The sequence below is a fragment of the Procambarus clarkii genome, chromosome 11 (genome assembly GCF_040958095.1).
Source record: "Procambarus clarkii isolate CNS0578487 chromosome 11, FALCON_Pclarkii_2.0, whole genome shotgun sequence".
Taxonomy (NCBI): domain Eukaryota; kingdom Metazoa; phylum Arthropoda; class Malacostraca; order Decapoda; family Cambaridae; genus Procambarus; species Procambarus clarkii.
In genome coordinates, this window is record NC_091160.1 from 20,989,298 (window position 1) to 21,010,450 (window position 21,153).

General features: G+C 40.8%; 1 protein-coding gene across 1 annotated transcript in view; it reads left to right on the top strand.

Moving 5' to 3' along the window:
- The window catches only part of TBC1D5 (TBC1 domain family member 5), a gene marked incomplete in the record, with an annotated part of 601,299 nt that overhangs the window by 452,622 nt on the left and 127,524 nt on the right, over nucleotides 1-21,153 (top strand).

Consider the following 21,153-nt stretch of genomic DNA (forward strand, 5'->3'; position numbering starts at 1 on the left):
ATTAAAATTGAAATTTGGTTTGGTGAAATTAGGCCAATTGAGCATGGGAAATAGTGGGGTATGAATGGTAGCTATTTTAATATGGCTCCTGCCACATTTTTTAATGAATTTGTAAATGGAAGCAAAGTGACAAAAAGGAAACATGTAAAACACTATGTTTTTCTTGTCTTAAAAAGGTTGCATCTTGCAAATGCTTCATGAAGGTATCACTCCAATGAATCGGTGTTGGTTTCATACAGTTTGCCAAATCAAGGTTGCACTGCATAAATAATGGGTTACTGTGTATTCAAATTAAAAAAAGTCTCAGGAAAAGTAATTTTTAGAGAAAGTACTGGCTAACCTTTAAAGTAGTGTTATGATCTTAAGTTGATTCATGGTGTAATGTGGTTCTCATCATATGATGATTTTAACTGTTATTGTCTGGATTTATATCATGATGCTATTATGGATGTAATAGGTCTTTATAGATGTAGTGGAGCTTACCTAGACCTGCAAAAAAAACCAGCGTTGAATGTAATGAAACGCCATTTTCTGGGTGAGACCCGAAGGCTCCCCGGAGCTTTACCAGGCTGATATGCTAATGTCAGACTTTGGCATCAGTCATGTGTATGGAGTTCTAGGGCCTACTGGGGACCACGGCCAGAACCTGGCCCCCTCAGAGAGGCAAGGGGAGCAATGGTCTATAGAAACCCCCGTGTGGTTGGAAGCATTCTATGTCTGCCATCGACCAGGTCAAGCATCCAGAAAGGTAAGCATTTCAAAACAAACCACTATTCTGGTTAAAATTGTTACCTAAAGCCGAACTAATGGATAGAACTCCCCAACAGAAAACAAGCAAACTAGTATGACGTCACACGTCACCACGCCGCTGTCTGCGCAGCTTCCCCCTTTTCGGGAGGGGGAAGGGGGAGCCCCAGACCTCCCACGCCGGCTATCCACCCATCAGTTCTGAGGCTGGATGTCAAAACACGTGAAAAACCGCCGACCGGAGGGAGGGAGGGTTGCCGGGTAGCCTCCGGGTCTCACCCAGAAAATGGCGTTTCATTACATTCAAAGCTGGTTTTCTTGGGGAAGCCCTGTCGGCTCCCCCCGGAGCTAACTACCCACAGAGGAAGGTCAACAGCTGAAGAACTGATGGGGGGATAGCTGGCGTGGGAGGTCTGGGGCTCCCCCTTCCCCCTCCTGGGGAGGGGGGAAGCTGCACAGACAGCGGCGCGGTGACGTGTGACGTCATACTAGTTTGCTTGTTTTCTGTTGGGGAGTTCTATCCATTAGTTCGGCTTTAGGTAGCAATTTTAACCAGAATAGGGGTTTGTTTTGGAATGCTTACCTTTCTGGATGCTTGACCCGGTCGATGGCAGACATAGAATGCTTCCAACCACATGGGGGTTTCTATAGGCCATTGCTCCCCTTGCCTCTCTCTGGGGGCCAGGTTCTGGCCGTGGTCCCCGGTAGGCCTTAGAACTCCATACACATGACTGATGCCAAAGTCTGACATTAGCATATCAGCCTGGTAAAGCTCCGGGGAGTCGACAGGGCTTCCCCCAGAAAATCATACTATCGTTTCATGATTATTTCCTATGCAAATGCAGTTATTGTCACAAATGTTACTATGCCAATGTGAGGGTTTAGATAAATTCCATAGATCTCATGGATGCTTATAGGCATATCCCTATACATCTGGGGGTTTAGGGATTGGTTAGGATTTGTAGTGGGGCAACAGGTTTACTGATTTAGGGATCTCCTATAGAAAGGGTATATCTGGCACCATGCGTTTGTACTCGCTTGACTTGGGTCATGGTGACCCATCTTCATTGTTCGATCTTTAGGTGCTGGTCTTCCTCGACGACTGTCTGGTATGGGCTCCCAGCCAGTTTATCTGCTAGCTTTGTCCTTTCCCAGCTCACTGGGTTCTGGTTCCTGATGAAATGCTGGAAGTCCCAGTTGGTTCCATCCCAGGTTCAGACTTGGTTGGGCCTCATTTCAGATTTTCTGTCTGCCTTTCTTTTCTTGTCTTCTGCGGCATTGCTCTAACTACAGTTCTGAGGTCCATTGGTGCTGTGGGGGATCCGGGTGACTTGGCGTTGTTCGAGCAGCTGTGCGGGATTCTGAACTTTGCCTTCTGGTTTACATGTTGGGCAGACTGTGGTTCAGACGGCTGTTCTGGTATCTTCAGAGTAGCCTTCTTGCCACACTTGCGATTACTGGGTCCTTCCTCCGGTGTTCCTTCGCTGGTTGCTGTGTTCCCAGCTTCCTCCTTCTTCCATTCAAACATCTTCCCAGATGTTTGAGTGACTCGGGTAGGTTTGGTGATTGTGGGGATTAACATACAGGAGTTCATGCTGTTAAGGAAATAGTCGACTTGAGAGCAATTTTGTTGACCCAGGTCAATATTGAAGTCTCCTCCCAGAATGATGTGGTTTTTGTTAAGATTGTTGTTTATAATGAGATTCCTTAGGTTATCTGAGAATGAAGCTATGTTAGTATTGGGAAATCTATAGATGGCTCCAATAGTCAAGGAGGATTTAAGGGATTTAATTGTAAACTGAGCAAAAGTATATTCACAGTAGTCATCTCTATCACTAATGACACTGTTGCAGATAAATGTATCTCGGTAATATATAGCTGTGCCACCACCTTTTTTATTAGGCCTACAGTTGTGAATAGCTTTATAACCAGCTAAGTTGTAGAGTTGGGTATAGTCTTTATTTAGCCAAGTTTCTGTTAAAATAATGAACGATAAGTTAGTACCTATTGCTGTGAGTAATGCATTTATATCGTCAAAATGTTTACCAAGTGATCTAACATTTTGGTTGTAAACTGATAAGCAGGTGCTATTTTGGAGTTTGTTTTTTGCCTGGTGTGCTGTGTAATACCTGCAATAATGATGATCAATGTGCTGGTTGGTGTAGATATGAGACAGAAGATTTAGATCAGGATCAATATCAGTGTGCATAGAGATGCAGAGGGATCAAACTGAAAATACAATAAGACAAGCAATTATAGAAACAGATAAATACTAAATCTGCTGTAAAAACAAAGTAATTATAGCAAAACACAAGAATATTAGCAAATACACATAAAATAGTAACAAATTAGAAGTAAAATAAAGATCCAATAGATACCCAGGAAGGACACAGAAGTTAAATAAAAGAAGAAAAACAAAAAATCAGTGAAGACTGACAATATAAATGTAAAATAAAAAATAATAATCATAAAGTAAAATGATCTTAAAGATAATTAGCTTAGTAATGGATAGTTAAAATCCTATAATTAGTATGAACCTAAGAAAACAAAGTGAGCTCAAATAGATAATTCATTGCACGGACACAAGCCTATGAAAGATAGGTTTACTCCTGTGCTGTTTGGAAATGTGAGTGGTGATTTGAAAATTAAACCCTTGCTTGTGTATCTTTCTGAAAATCCAAATTTAAAAAAATATAGTGTGCAGGAAAACCAAATGTGTGTGATGTGGAGGGCAAATAGTAAGGCATCGGGTGACTAGAATATTTTTTACAGAGTGGGTGAATGAGGTGGTGTGCCCTGCCATACAAAAATATCTACAAGAGAAAAGTTTGCCACTCAAGGCCCTGCTTCTCCTCGACAATGCTCCTGCTTATCCTCCAGGCTTGGAAAATGCATTGTTGGACAAATTTAATTTGGCACAATAAGGTTCCTTCTTCCTAACACCACTAACACCTCTAATTCAGCCTATGGACCAGAAAATCATAGCGAATTTTAAGAAACTTTATGAAAGGGCACTTTTCCAGAAATGTTTTGAAGTGACTGATGCCACAAACCTCACCCTCAAAGTGTTCTGGAAAAACATTTTAACATTTGTAGTGCTTTAACCACTGAACCGTGCAACGCGCCTGCAGGCACTCGACGGAGGGTGCGCAACGTGCCTCTGGGATCTTATATTTTTAGTGTATGATTCAAAACTCCCGCGGCTACATTGGATTCACATCAGCTTCCTCAGGGCTCTTATAAACAGATGCCATCTTAAAAAAAAATAATCGTGGACAACATTCCCGGGTGTGAGAACCTCAGAACTGAGTGAGCAACCGAGGCTGCCACACTAAGTATGAGCTCACTGCACTGCTGTTCAGCTTGTGACCACAGCATTGCCTAATAATGTCAAAATAAATAAATAAATAAATTATATATATATATATATATATATATATATATATATATATATATATATATATATATATATATATATATATATATATATATATATATATATAATACAGGCATACCTCAGTTTAAGAGTTTAATTGGTTCCTGGAGACGCCTCGTATTCCGAAAACTCGCATTCCGAAGCTAATTTCCCCATAAGAAATAAAGGGAAATGAATTAATCCGTTCCTGACTACCCCAAAAACCCCACATCAAACTAAATTTTTATACCTAATTCATCTAAATAAACCTACAAAACTATGTTCAAGTTATTACTTACCTTGCTGTTGAATGCTGTAGGCGTATGGAAGATCGTGAGGAGGTAGGAGGAAGAGAGGAGTTACTGTTTGGAAGGGGAGTCCCCTTCCATTATCACATCAGGCAGTGAGGACTTCACTGGTATGCACACTCTGCCACATTTTGCCTGCATACCACTAGGACTTGCTTGTTTTACTAAGAATTTGTCTAATGACACTTGTTTTTCCCTACATTTTAACACTTGTCTGTAGTAAGACATCACATTATCATTTAAAAGGTCAATGCAACGACCTGCTACAGCTTTATCTGGGTGAGTTTTTTCAACAAAACTTTGCAGTTCTTCCCATACTTCACACATTTTCTTAATCAAGAAGGGACATCCTCTACTGCCTCTACTCACAGCTATTTTCTTAGGTTGAACCTCACCAATGGCTTTCTTGAGACCCATGGCAAGATATATAATGACAACTTTTATGCTCAAATGGCCAAAAACCCGATAAAAAACTGTAAATCCTTGTGAAGAATTCAGGTGGGATAGTCACTGGACACGAGACACTGGTAAACCGAGGCGCGATCGCCATGCCACCACGCGCCAGTCGGCCTGTACACGTATCAACAAACTCGCGTCCCGAGGTAACCCTCGCCTTCCGAGACATATTTTTGGAGTAAATCCTGCTCGTCTTCCGAAAAACTCGCATACAGGGACACTCGCATTACCTGGAAAACTCGTCTTTGGAAACAAATTTTCCCATTTAAAATAAAGGAAATAAATTTAATCCGTTCCACTCCCAAAAACATCCATACTTGTATGACTTTTTTTTTATGTAAATATAATACTGCATATGTAAATATAAATGTTTTGTTGTAGTGTTTTAATATTTACTTTACCTTATGAAGAGTAGTTGTTGGCTTGAGGGAGACGATGGAGAGGTGGGAAGGAGGAGAGGGGTTATGGTGTGGAAGGAGAATCCACCTCTGAGTTAGGCAGACTCTCTCTTCTTGGGAATTTCACCCAAATTTCATTTCAAATGTCACACAAGGATGCGTTAGACCAGCACCAAATAAAAAACTACGTTGATTACACTCGTTGTGTCAACAATATATAGTCTTACCACGAAGATACAATACAATGCCGTTTTCTCAAATAGGCAATGTGGTTATTAAAGAAAACGGAAATTTCATGGCAAACATGTATACAATCCCCAAGTCGATCGGATAAAAATTAGATTTTATAGAAATATTTGCTCAAATGACGCTTGAGCGCGGTGTTTGGGTGCATTCAAGAGAAAAAAAGTGTGTTACGTTCAAGCGACATATACCTGCGAAAGTGATAACACTTTCATAAAGTGTTATCACAAAGTGATAAATTAATTAAACATTTTCACACACCGGGTTGTCACTGCTTTATCAGGGCAGCTTTTCCAAGAATGCGTTCACCTTTTCAAACATTCCAAACACTTCCCTGATCTCAGTGGAAGAGGCAACATCCTCCCTTACCTCCTCATTCCCTTACTAATGGTGTAAATTGTTGATGAGGACCTGCCATACTTCCTTGTGAGATCAATCACACAGACACCACACTGATGCTTTGCTATAATTTCCTTCTTTAAATCCACAGTAATTGTGTCTTTCTCCCTCTTGACAACACTATCTTTAGCAAGCAGCTTCTTTGGAGACATCGTGTGTTACAAATTGTAGTCGCAAAACCACTAAAAACCCAAAGAAAAGATCAAATAAATCCAGAGGGATGCTTGTCGTGTGAGATACAACAACAACACTGGCGTCGGAGGCGTCCGAGAATTTGCGAGAACCCGCGAGACGCTTGGAAGCGCCATGTGGTTTCACTCGTTAATAGAGGCGAGCTCGTCAATAGAGACAAATTTGCTGCGAGTGGCTTTGCTATATATATATATATATATATATATATATATATATATATATATATATATATATATATATATATATATATATATATATAATATGTTGTACCTAGTAGCCAGAACGCACTTCTCAGCCTACTATGCAAGGCCCAATTTGCCTTATAAGCCAAGTTTTAATGAATTAATGTTTTTTCGACTACCTAACCTACCTAACCTAACTTAACTTTTTTGGCTACCTAACCTAACCTAACCTAACCTTTAAAGATAGGTTAGGTTAGGGTTGGTTAGGTTCAGTCATATATCTACATTAATTTTAACTCCAATAAAAAAAAATTGACCTCATACATAATGTAATGGGTAGCTTTATCATTTCATAAGAAAAAAAATTAGAGAAAATATATTAATTCATGAAAACTTGGCTTATTAGGGAAATCGGGCCTTTCATAGTAGGCTGAGAAGTGCGTTCTGGCTACTAGGTACGACATATATATATATATATATATACTGGGTATATATATATATATATATATATATATATATATATATATATATATATATATATATATATATATATATATGTCGTACCTAGTAGCCAGAACGCACTTCTCAGCCTACTATGCAAGGCCCGATTTGCCTAATAAACCAAGTTTTCCTGAATTATTATATTTTCTCTATTTTTTTTCTTATAAAATGATAAAGTTACCCATTTCATTATGTATGAGGTCAATTTTTTTTTATTGTAGTTCAAATTAACATAGATATATGACCGAACCTAACCAACCCTACCTAACCTAACCTAATCTATCTACATAGGTTAGGTTAAGTTAGGTAGCCGAAAAAGTTAGGTTAGGTTAGGTAGGTTAGGTAGTCGAACAACAATTAATTCATGAAAACTTGGCTTATTAGGCAAATCGGGCCTTGCATAGTAGGCTGAGAAGTGCGTTCTGGCTATTAGGTACGACATATATATATATATATATATTATATATATATATATATATATATATATATATATATATATATGTATATATATTATATATATATATATATATATATATATATATATATACAGTGGTACCTCCCATAACGAATTTAATCCGTTCCATGTTCGTCATGTGAAACGGACGTCATACAAAACGAGTGTCCCCCATGTAACCAGTGTGATGCACTGTGTTTATTGTGAAATTTCCCTAGTGTGCATGACATCAAATGTTCCCCAAAATATAATTTTTCTTTGTAAAATGATAAATTACCGTCCCTGAACATGTCTATGTAAAAATAATTACCAAATTCCACTTACTTTGGCTGTGAGGGCATGGACAAGGTGCGCTGTGACGTCATCAGGGGCTGGTCGCCCGTGTGTGAAGCTCCCAGACACGGTCGCGCAGGCCATTCAAGCACCGCGTGTTGCCACAAATATATTTTCAAATATTTTTCCTATGCATTTCCAATGCGGTTTTATTTGTTTCTTTTATCGTATATGATGCATATTTGTGACCTTTACAATATGTATACAGTAGAATGTTCATAATTTTCCATGAAACTGTGATACATGTGTCAGTAATGTGTCCACAATAAATGTTTATTGTCACAATATTACGTGGTAAAAATGCACTAATATTACAATATGTACAGTTTCACATACTATTTACACAGTAACACACTGTATTACACACTCAGTACTTTGGAGGTGCGTAATAGTCAACGAAGTAGTCAATGGTACACAGCGCGACTTTGCTCTCCTTGCACCAGCTACAGATAGATTTTTGTTTCCTGTTTCATCGTTCTGTGTGCTTGCAAATAATGCACTCGCGTGCACCCTTGGCTTTAGTACTTGTAGGTGGTATGTAGCCAAGCTTGTAAAGCATAAGGTAGTATTGAAACGATTATAGGAAAAGCTCAATTTGTAAGGTAGTCTTGAAAAGATCGCTTTGTAAGGTCCCACACAGGAAGAGATTCAGCTAGCCTCAAAGAGTGTCCATCAGTCAGGAAGAGATTCAGCTAGCCTCAAAGAGTGTCCATCAGTCAGGAAAAGATTCAGGTATTCTTAAAAATATCAATGAACACCACCACCATGGAAGCCGCTAACACTGTTCATCTATGCTACTTGTATCAGATGCATCATCACTGAACGCAGAAAACGATTCATCTATGTATCATCTATATACATTAGAGATGGCAAGGGTGGGGCTCAGAGCTACACCTGGATACGCTCGCTGTATCATCCTCATAGGTGCTGTATCACAGGCATCCGACCGTTGTGTTAAGCCCTTATTGCGCCTAGCTTCACCAATGTTATGACCCTTATGTTCTTCAAACAATAGGGTCTGAATTGCACTGACTGAGTACAGTCTTTCAACACCGTGTGGGACAGGTGTTTGAGAGCCAGAGGCATGTGTGCTACAAATGGTTGCTCACGCACTACTAACCCAGCCAGCAGCCCTTGTCTTTCATATTCGTTATAGCAAAAGGTTCGTTCAGTGTTTGTTGGGTAGGCTGCTCCATTATGACAATCTTTCTTTGTTTCAAATGTGTTCCATTTGTTTTGTATTTATCACTTACGTCTCAATAATGGAGCAGCCTACCCGACAAACACTGAACGAACCTTTATGACATTTGTCCATTTTTCAAATTGTTTCAACAGTTCTTTTATTTTTCGTTTTTTTTTTTTTTTTTAAGAAACATGGAGCAGTCGACCTGTAGACCACCGAACGAACATTTTTGACATTTGTACTGGTTTTCAAAATTCTTCATATTTTTTATTATTTACGTTTTTTGTATGTAAGAAACATGGAGCAGCCTACCTGCCGATCACCGAACGAACCTTTTGCTATAAGACAAATGAAAAATAAATATTGAACACATTTGAAGAAAGGAAAATGTCATAATGGTTTATTCAGTGTATGTAAGGTAGGCTTCTCCATTATTGAGACGTAAATGACAAATAAAAAACAAATGGAACACATTTGAAACAAAGAAAGATTGTTATAATGGAGCAGCCTACCTGCCGAACACCGAACGAACTTTTTTGACATTTGTTGTATATCAGATATTTCATTTTTTTTTTCCTACAAAAACGTCAATGCTTTGCAACATCTCAGCAGTCACCCTTTTATATCCCAGCATCATTAGCATCTTTAAACAAGAACAACATAATTTATGTGCATCGTCGGAGGCGTCTAAGAATGTGCAAGCAACAGCGCGACCCCACCATGTGGTGTTGACGTTACTCAAACCAGCGTTCGTCATACGGGACGATTTGACGCCGATCGGGCCGTTCGTTACCCAAAATATTCGTCTTTTGGGGCAATCGTTATGCGAGGTACCACTGTATATATATATATATATATTGAATATGACCGCATATCAATGCGGTCAATGCGGTTTTCTTTCAAACATGTTTCAATGAAACATGTTTGAAAGAAAACCTGCTGCCAGTATACACCAATATATATATATATATATATATATATATATATATATATATATATATATATATATATATATATATATATATATATATACACAGTGAAACCTCTATTAACGAGTGGCTCTATTAACGAGTTTTTCCAGTAACGAGCAAGCCACTCGCAGCAAATTTGTCTCTATTGACGAGCTCGCCTCTATTAACGAGTGAAACCACATGGCGCTTCCTAGCGTCTCGCGGGTTCTCGCAAATTTTCGGACGCCTCCGACGCCAGTGTTGTTGTTGTATCTCACACGACAAGCATCCTTCTGGATTTATTTGCGCTTTTCTCTGTTTTTTTTTTGCGGTTTTGTGACTGCAATTTGTAACGCACGATGTCGCCAAAGAAGCTGGTTGCTAAAGACAGTGTTGGCAAGGGGAAGAAAGCGACAATTACTGTGGAAGTGAAGAAGGAAATAATAGCAAAGCACGAGCGTTGTGTGCGTGTGGTTGATCTCGTCAGGGAGTATGGCAGGACCTTATCAACGATTTGTACTATTCTGAAGAGGAAGGAACAATTTAAGACGCTTGAGGTGGCTAAAGGAGTTACCAAGGTTAACAAGAAACGTCCACAAATCCTAGAAGAAGTTGAAAAGCTACTGCTAGTCTGGATGAATGAAAGGCAATTGCATGGCGATAGTGTCTCTTAAGCTCTTGTCTGTGCAAAGGCCAAGAAGTTGTATGTGGACCTTGTCAGGAAGACACCAGGTGCGTCGTCTGAAGAGGAGGAGATATTTAAGGCAAACCGTGGATGGTTTGAGAAATTTAGGAAGAGAAGCGGTATCCACAGTGTTGTGCGACATGGAGAGGCTGCCAGCTCTGATAAAGCTGCTGCTGAGAAATTTGTACCAGAGTTCCAGGAATTTGTTGCTGAAAAGGAGTTCTTGCCCCAACAAGTTTTTAATTGTGACGAGATTGGCCTGTTTCGGAAGAAAATGATGAAGAGGACCTACATCACACAGGAGGAACAATCTTTGCCTGGCCACCGATGAAGGATCGGCATACTCTCGTCCTCTGCGCCAATGCAAGTGGCGATTGCAAGGTCAAGCCGCTGCTAGTCTACCACTCAGAAAATCCACGCGTGTTCAAGGCATGTAAAGTGTATAAGGCGCGACTGAATGTGATGTGGAGGTCCAATAAGAAATCCTGGGTCACGCGGATATTCTTCACGTAATGGATCAATGATGTTTTAGGCCCCTCAGTGAGGAAATATCTTGAAGAGAAACAGTTGCCACTCAAGGCCTTGCTTGTGCTTGATAATGCTCCTGCACATCCTCCACAGATGCGAGATGAATTGTATCCCGAAAATCAGTTCATCACCATCAAGTTCCTTCCTCCCAATACCACTCCACTCCTCCAACCTATGGACCAGAAAGTCATTGCAAACTTTAAGAAACTCTACATGAAGGCCTTGTTGGAGAGGTGTGTTGATGTGACCAACAATACAGGGCTGACCCTCAAAGAATTCTGGAAGAACCACTTCAATATCCTGGGTGCCTTACGTTTGATCGATAAGGCCTGGGTAGGAGTGACAAGGAGGACCCTTAACTCTGCATGGCGTAACCTGTGGCCTGAGGGTGTCACTGAGCGAGACTTTTAAGGTTTCGGTCCTGCACCTACCTGCATCTGCACCTGTGGAAGACGCGGAAGTGCATCTAGTGGATGATATTGTTGCTCTGGGGCAAACTTTGGGTCTGGAGTTGGATGCTGATGTGCAGGAGTTAGTGGAGGAGCACAGTGAGGAACTGACCACTGAAGAACTCCTGGAACTTCAGAAGGAGATTAATCAAGAGGAGGCACAAGAGTTCTCATCAGGGGAGGAGGAGGTACGGGAGGATGCTGCTGCCTCTTCAAGTGAGATCAGGGAAGTGTTAGGAATGTTTGAAAAGGTGACCGCATTCTTGGAAAAACATCACCCTGATCAAGCAGTGACAACCCGATGTGTGAACATGTTTAATAACAATTTGCTGTCTCGTTTTAGGGACATCCTAAAACAAAGACAAAAGCAATTGTCAATAGAAAAGTTCTTTCCAAAAGTAGAGAAACGAAGAGCCAGTGATAGTGAACCACGACCCGGTCCCAGTGGGGTGAAAATCCCAAGAAGAGAGAGCCCGCCTGACTCAGAGGTGGATTCTCCTTCCACACCATAACCCCTCTCCTCCTTCCCACCTCTCCATCGTCTCCCTCAAGCCAGCAACTACTCTTCATAAGGTAAAGTAAATGTTAAAACAGTACAACAAAACATTTATAATTACATGTGCAGTATTATATTGACATTAAAAAATGTCATACAAGTATGGATGTTTTTGGGAGTGGAACGGATTAAATTTATTTCCTTTATTTTAAATGGGGAAATTTGTTTCCAAAGACGAGTTTTCCAGGTAACGAGCTCGGTGCCAGAACGGATTAAACTCGTTAATAGAGGTTCCACTGTATACATATATATATATATATATATATATATATATATATATATATATATATATATATATATATATATATATATATATATATATATATATTAGTATATTTTGGTAGCAGTCTTTCCTGTAGACATATATTATTAAATATGACCGAAAAAGTAAGATTAATAATTCTAACACGAATTTTCTCAATCTTTCGTACATTTCTTTTCACTGTTGGAGGTAAATCAAAAATCAATTCTCCAAAATTCATTTTTATTTCTAGTCTGACGCGACACGAGCGCGTTTCGTAAAACTTATTACATTTTCAAAGACTTTAGTTTACAAATACACAACTGAATAGAACTTACGCATCTCCGATTTTATATCTACATTTGAGTGAGGTGGATGGGGTGAGGTGGCATTAATAGGGTATTAATTTCATCAACACAAGACAGAACAAGAGGTGACATTAATAGGGTATTAATTTCATCAACACAAGACAGAACACGAAACAATGGGTATTGAATAGAAGTGTTTGTAGAAATTTTAGCATCAAGAAATATTGACCAATAGGCTTTTTACAAACACTTCTATTCAATACCCATTGTTTCGTGTTCTGTCTTGTGTTGATGAAATTAATACCCTATTAATGCCACCTCACCCCATCCACCTCACTCAAATGTAGATATAAAATCGGAGATGCGTAAGTTCTATTCAGTTGTGTATTTGTAAACTAAAGTCTTTGAAAATGTAATAAGTTTTACGAAACGCGCTCGTGTCGCGTCAGACTAGAAATAAAAATGAATTTTGGAGAATTGATTTTTGATTTACCTCCAACAGTGAAAAGAAATGTACGAAAGATTGAGAAAATTCGTGTTAGAATTATTAATCTTACTTTTTCGGTCATATTTAATAATATATATATATATATATATATATATATATATATATATATATATATATATATATATATATATATATTATTAGCCTCAGAGAAGGGAACACAGAGCATTCAGGGATAAACTTGCCATTTAACTCTGAATACGAAAGAGTGTTCGCTTCTCCTACCACCCCCCTTGTTTTTTTATAATGTTTTATTATTTATTATTATTATTTTATTATTATTTTTTTATTATTCACACTTTATTATGCAAGGTTATACAGTTACATACCTGATTTTATACAAAAAATGAACATTAACCCTTAACATGCTCAGGGTTTAACCCTTAACATGCTCGGGGTTTAACCCTTAACATGCTCGGGGTTTAACCCTTAAACTGCGCAACGCGCCTGCAGGCTCACGTCTGGTTTGCGCAACGCGCCTCCGGGTATTTGTATTTTTCACGTTCCATTCAAAACTCCCGCGGCTACATGGGGTTCACATCAGCTTCCTCAGGGCTCTTGTAAACAGACGCCATCTTTAAAAAAAATCGTGGTCCACATTCCCGGGTGTGGGAGCCTCAGTAGTGTGTGAGCAACCAAGGCTGGCGCTCGCAGCATGAGCGCACAGCACTGCTGTTCAGCATGTGACCACAGCATCGCCTAATAATGTCAAAATATATATATAACTTGTATTATTTAGCTATGATAGTGTTATATTAGAGCCTGAGTGTGATAATGACTGGGTACAATGTTCAAATATCAGTGATTCAATGCTGTTCACGATGTTCACAGCGCTAGCCACAGCACCACAGCATTATTTCGTTCATCTAGGAATCTTCAAATGATTTCTTAGGTTCCTTTTCAAAATATATGTGTGGTCAATTATTCATTTACAGGAATTAGTGACCAGGATTGTGATAATAGCAGGATTGTGGTTATAATTAGCGTTGTGCGTAGTATTGTGGAAGGAGGAATTTTGATGAGGGAGGGAGGGCGAGAATTGAGGTAACCTCATCGTGTGTGTGGCTGCCACTCTTGTTTTGCTCACTATACTAGCTTAGTGGTTCGCTATGGGCAACACATATGTACATGGGTATATATAGTGTGTGTATATAGTGTAAGAACAGCAACAGGAGAATGTTGAGAGGAGCTATTTTGGTGAGGGAGGTGACGTAATCGTAGCGTCGTCTGCTGTGTGATTTTTCATGCAGTGTATTGTGGCCACTGTACTGTTTGGACACAATACCGGCTTACTTGCATAGTTCTGGTAAATAAAACATGTAGATAGGTATATAGAACATGTGTAATAAGAACTATAACAATATGGTGGGATGAGCAATGTTGGCGAGTAAGATGTTGGAGTGAGGGAGACTGGCTGCTCTCACTCGAGGTGTTCTGAATGTGTTCATGGCCAAATGCTCCTATTGGCCCATACGAGGCAGCTGCTATTGGCCCATACGGGAAAGCTGCTATTGGCCCATATGGGAAAGCTGCTATTGGCCCATACGAGGCAGCTGCTATTGGCCCATACGGGGCAGCTGATATTGGCCCATACGAGGCAGCTGATATTGGCCCATACGAGGGAGCTGATATTGGCCCATACGAGGCAGCTGATATTGGCCCATACGAGGCAGCTGATATTGGCCCATACGAGGCAGCTGATATTGGCCCATACGAGGCAGCTCCTATTGGCCCATACGAGGCAGCTCCTATTGGCCCATACGAGGCAGCTCCTATTGGCCCATACGAGGCAGCTCCTATTGGCCCATACGAGGCAGCTCCTATTGGCCCATACGAGGCAGCTCCTATTGGCCCATACGAGGCAACTGATATTGGCTCATACGAGGCAGCTGCTATTGGCCCATACGGGGCAGCTGCTATTGGCCCATACGGGGCAGCTGCTATTGGCCCATACGGGGCAGCTGCTATTGGCCCATACGGGGCAGCTTCTATTGGCCCATACGGGGCAGCTGATATTGGCCCATACGAGGCAGCTGCTATTGGTCCATACGAGGCAGCTGCTATTAGCCCATATGAGGCAGCTGTTATTGGCCCATACGGGGCAGCTGCTATTGGCCCATACGGGGCAGCTGCTATTGGCCCATACGGGGCAGCTGCTATTGGCCCATACGAAGCAGCTGCTACGCGGTGTTCTGAATGTGTTGATGGTGAATGTATATAGTGTGTGACAGTGTATAGTGTGTAAATAGATTGTATATATACACAAATTAGCATGGTACATAGTAAATATGTGCTGCATATGTGTACACAAGTTTCATGCACGTAACACAGTGTCTACGGACAGTACGGATGTTGTACTGCGATATTATAGTGTACGTGTTCATTATACATTGGATTGGCACGTAAAAACAATGAAAATGTATTTGGAAAGGTGCGCAAAAAATTAACGAAAATATATTCGCGGCAACTTGCGCGCCCCGCCCCGAGCGCCCCACCGCCCCCCAGAGCTAACGGCACGGGCGCACGGGGAATGATGACGTCACGCCCCAACTTCCGGACCCCATAGCAGCCAAAGTAAGTACAATTTCGACTTTTTTTTTACATACCCATACTGAGGGAAGGGTTTTTGACACTTTAAAAAGAAAAAAGAATTTTTTCCAGATAATTTATTTCCTGCGCACTGCGGGGGTGTCACATTTGGAGGCAACGCAGTTAAGGGGTTAATATCCTGCCATCCCCACAGGCGCATGTCATTTTGAAAAAAAAAAAAATATTTTTTCTTTCTAACCTGTTAATTTGTGTTCACTGATCACGGGAAAAATAATAAAAAAATCATAAGTGGCATATATTGCCCGCTATAGGGCGGGGAAGTCTGGCAAATTGTAGGCGCTGACTCAGCGTGCGTCCCAGGCGGTCTGTTGCTCGCAAGCTGTCAGGCCAGAGTTGCCACAAAGAGATAATTACCGAATTATTTCAATGTCTCTGATTGATTTTTCATACTTTTTTTGCTGAAATATTATTCAATAGTGTGTAGTTTGATATATTTATATAATAAAATGAGTGAATCATTGCTGTACTCAAAAATATGGTGTGCATATTGTTGATTCAATTATGTTCATCAATCAGTGAACAAATACTTTGTCGGTTATTACACTATAAGCACAGGTTATATATACGTATTTGCATGTTTTGTTCACTATAACGAACCACTAAGTAGCTATTATGAGTCAAAAAGTAATGAGGAGTGACCGCCGTGTACCAGCCAGCCACTCCCGCCCTCCCTCCAGTCATCTGACTCACCCTCATTCTCCTTCCACAATAATGTTTTTGCTATAATTCACTATATACAGACGTTATATATAAGTATCTACATGTTTTGTTCACCATAACTGTACATCTAAGCTTGTATGGTGAGTAAAGGCACAGAGATGTGGCTACTCACACAGTCAGCTGATCGGCGGCCGCCTTCAAGGTCAGACGCACTAATATTTCTCCTCCAACAATACTGTGTGGTGTTATTACGCTATATATCTTATATACAGACGTTATATATAAGTATCTACATGTTTTGTTCACCATAACTGTACATCTAAGCTTGTATGGTGAGTAAAGGCACAGATGTGGCTACTCACACAGTCAGCTGATCGGCGGCCGCCCTCAAGGCCAGACGCACTAATATTTCTCCTCCAACAGTACTGTGTGGTGTTATTATGCTATATACACACATTATATATAAATATCTACCTGTTTTATTCATCATACTTGTACAAATAAACTGGAATGGTGCCCAAAGACCATCGTGGTAACCAGTAAACAACACCGTCGTCTGCACGGTGGCGTCGTGCAGACGACGCCAGCGCCCTCACCAAAATGGCGGCTCCAAACCTTCTCTTGCTGTTTATACCCTTTATACACACGTTATATATAAGTATCTACATTTTTGTTCACCATAGCGAACCACTAAGCTGGTATGCTGAGTGCAGTCAATAAAAGGTGGCCACTCAGCCTATGCTATGCTTTCTAACTTCAGAATTGCATTTAAATACATGGATGGCGATATACTAAAGAAATTGTTCATGACTTTTGTTAGGCCAAAGCTAGAATATGCAGCTGTTGTGTGGTGCCCATATCTTAAGAAGCACATCAACAAACTGGAAAAGGTGCAAAGACATGCTACTAAGTGGCTCCCAGAACTGAAGGGCAAGAGCTACGAGGAGAGGTTAGAAGCATTAAATATGCCAAAACTAGAAGACAGAAGAAAAAGAGGTGATATGATCACTACATACAAAATAGTAACAGGAATTGACAAAATCGACAGGGAAGACTTCCTGAGACCTGGAACTTCAAGAACAAGAGGTCATAGATTTAAACTAGCTAAACACAGATGCCGAAGAAATATAAGAAAATTCACCTTCGCAAATAGAGTGGTAGACGGTTGGAACAAGTTAAGTGAGAAGGTGGTGGAGGCCAAGACCGTCAGTAGTTTCAAAGCGTTATATGACAAAGAGTGCTGGGAAGACGGGACACCACGAGCGTAGCTCTCATCCTGTAACTACACTTAGGTAATTACACTTAGGTAATTACTCACAGTCAAAAGACATCGCCACCACCCTCCCTCTAACAGCATTACACCTCCTTCCATGGCGCACAGCGCTAAATATCACCACAATCCTGCTATTATCAGAACCCTGGTCAGTTTTATCACAGTCAGGGGTCTTCTGTAATAATATCATCGCTACATAATAGCATGAACAAGTATAATTTGGCATTTTTAGGCGATGCTGTGGTCACAAGCTGAACAGCAGTGCTGTTAGCTCATGCTGCGTGCGTCAGGCTTGGTTGCTCACTCAATACTGAGGCCAATAACACCCGGGAGTTTGGCCCACGATTTTGAAAAAAAATGGCGTCTGTTTACAAGAGCCCTGATGAAGGTGTGGTGAACCCCGTGTATCCGCGGGCTGTTTAAATCTTGCGTAGTACTACAACACATCATATGACATGATGCGCAGTTGACTGGAACAACGTCCAGCACGTCATATGACGTGATGCGCACTTTAAGGGTTAAGAGGACACAAGAAATATATATATATATATATATATATATATATATATATATGTCGTACCTAATAGCCAGAACGCACTTCTCAGCCTACTATTCAAGGCCCGATTTGCCTAATAAGCCAAGTTTTCATGAATTAATGTTTTTTCGTCTACCTAACCTACCTAACCTAACCTAACCTAGCTTTTTTTGGCTACCTAACCTAACCTTACCTATAAATATAGGTTAGGTTAGGTTAGGTAGGGTTGGTTAGGTTCGGTCATATATCTACGTTAATTTTAACTCCAATAAAAAAAAATTGACCTCATACATAGAGAAAAGGGTTGCTTTATCATTTCATAAGAAAAAAATTATAGTAAATATATTAATTCAGGAAAACTTGGCTTATTAGGCAAATCGGGCCTTGAATAGTAAGCTGAGAAGTGAGTTCTGGCTACTAGGTACGACATATATATATATATATATATATATATATATATATATATATATATATATATATATATATATATATATATATATAAAACTGGTATTATTTAGCCATGATAGTATTACAGAAGAGCCTCGGCGTGATAATGACTGTACAATGTTCAAATATCAGTGAATCAATGCTATTCACGATGTTCACGACGCTAGCCACAGCACTACAGCATTATTTCGTCCATCTAGGAATCTTCAAATGACTTCATATATTACTTTACAAAATAGACTTGTGGTCAATTATTTATTTACAGGATTTAGTGACCAGGATTGTGGTGATAATTAGCGCTGTGCGTAGTATTGTGGGAGGAGGTAGTTTGGTGAGGGAGGGAGGGAATCCAGATACTGGCACTGTGTTTGGTAGCTACACTTGTTTTGCTCATCATACTAGCTAGTGGTTTGCTATAGTGAACACTTATGTACATGGGTATATACAATGTGTGTATATACCCATGTACATATGTGCGTAGTATTGTGGGAGGAGGAATTTTGGTGAGGGAGGGAGGGAGGTAATCAAGATAGTGTCACTGTGTGTGGCAGCCACTCTTGTTTTGCTCACCATACTAGCTTAGTGGTTTGCTATGGTGAACACATATGTACATGGGTATATACAATATGTGTATATAGTGTAATAACAGCAACAGGAGTATGTTGGGAGGAGTCATTTTGGTGAGGAAGGTGGTGTCGTAATTGTAGCGTTATCTGCTGGCTGCTGTGTGATTTCTCAAGCAGTGTATGGTGGCCACATGTAGATATGTATTCATAACGTGTGTAAATAGTGTAATAAAATCAATAACAGTATGGAGGGAGGAGCATTGTTGGCGAGTAAGGTGTAATCTATGTGTTGAAGGAGTGAGGGAGGGCTGGCTGGGTATGGCAGCTCACACTTGCGGAGTTCTGAGTGTGTTGATGGTGAATGTATATAGTGTGTGATAGTGTATAGTGTGTAAATATGTTGTAAATATACATAAATGAACATGAAACATTGGATATAAGAGCAATATATGTGGACACATTTGAGACACATATAGCACAGTGCCTTGGGACAATACAGATGTTCTACTGTCATAACATTGTGTATGTGTTCATTATACATAGGATTGACAAGAAAAAACAAAGCAAATGTATTTGGAAATGTACGCAAAAAATGAACAAAAAAATATTTGTGGCAACTCGTGCATATTGAAACTGGCGGGCGACTGGCTTTGGGAGTCTACGTCACGGGCGACCACCAAATCGTGACGTCACACTCCATTTTCCGGACCCCATTGTGGCCAAAGTAATTACAATTTCAAATATTTTTTGTACATATCTGTGATCATGGAAGGGTATTAAACATTTAAAAAAAAAAATTGAATGTAATGAAACACCATTTTCTGGGTGAGACCCGGAGGCTCCCTGGAGCTATACTGGACTGATGTATAATTATTAGACCGTGGCAACAGTCAATCGAAGGAGCCAGAAATTGGCTCCCTCAAGAGAGGCACGAGGAGCAATGGCTTAAAGACACCCCCATGTAGTTGGAAGCTGTCTTTATCTGCCATCTACCAGGTCAGGCACCCAGAAAGGTAGGAATTCCAAAACAAACTACTGCTGATTAAATAATTGCAAACCGAAAGGCGAACTAGCAACAGAACTCTTCAATCAAAATCAAGGAAACCAGTACGACATCACCACAAACACCGCTCATCCATCTGCGCAACCCCCTCTCCCCGGGAGGGGGACGGAGGGGTCCCAGACCTCCGCGCCGGCAACTCTCCCCAGTTCAGAGGCTGAGTATCAAAAACGTGAAAAAACGCAGACCGGAGGGAGGAAGGGATGCCGGGAGCCTCCGGGTCTCACCCAGAAAATGGCGTTTCATTACATTCGATGCTGGTTTTCTGTGGAGAGCCCCTTCGGCTCAGCAGAGCTACCTAACCAAAGAAAAAGAAAAAAGGGACTTACCTGGGAGGCGGTCGTCACTCGCTCCTCAACCCGAAATCGAGACAACTGGCTGCAACCTGCGACCCAAGGCTACACACGCCCGAGAAGGGCCAGGAACATTAACAAGATACCATGCGGCTAGGACCCTCTTTGACCTCCAAAAGCCCCGTGCCTGAATGTCAGTCCAGGACATATTCCCAAAAACAGCAGCTAAAGCCGCGAACTTACGAACATCATGGGCACGGGAATAGACCGCAGGCTGGCTGGACCAAATAATCCTGCGAACGACCTGGGAGAACCGCACCCTGGAATAGGGAAGATGGGAAACCGGGTCCACCCGAAGCGCGTCCCCTGCTACGGAGGCTGTGACGCGCAGATAACGGCAAAGAGCTGCAACCGGATACAAAACATGATGCATAGCATCAACAACCCAAGGACCCCTTCAGAAAGCAGTAGACTCATTCTTTGGCAGAAAAGAAGGAGAAGGCTGCAAACGAACGAAACGACCACCCAAGACCGAAAGAGCAGAAACCTTTTTGCCGGAGGAGAGCTTGAAGCTCCCCAACTTGACCCCCAGAGGCCAAAGCCAACAAGAAAAGAGCCTCAGAATCCTGAACCGAAGGGGCCACCACAAACCGAGAAAAAGAGAGAAAAGAGAGCA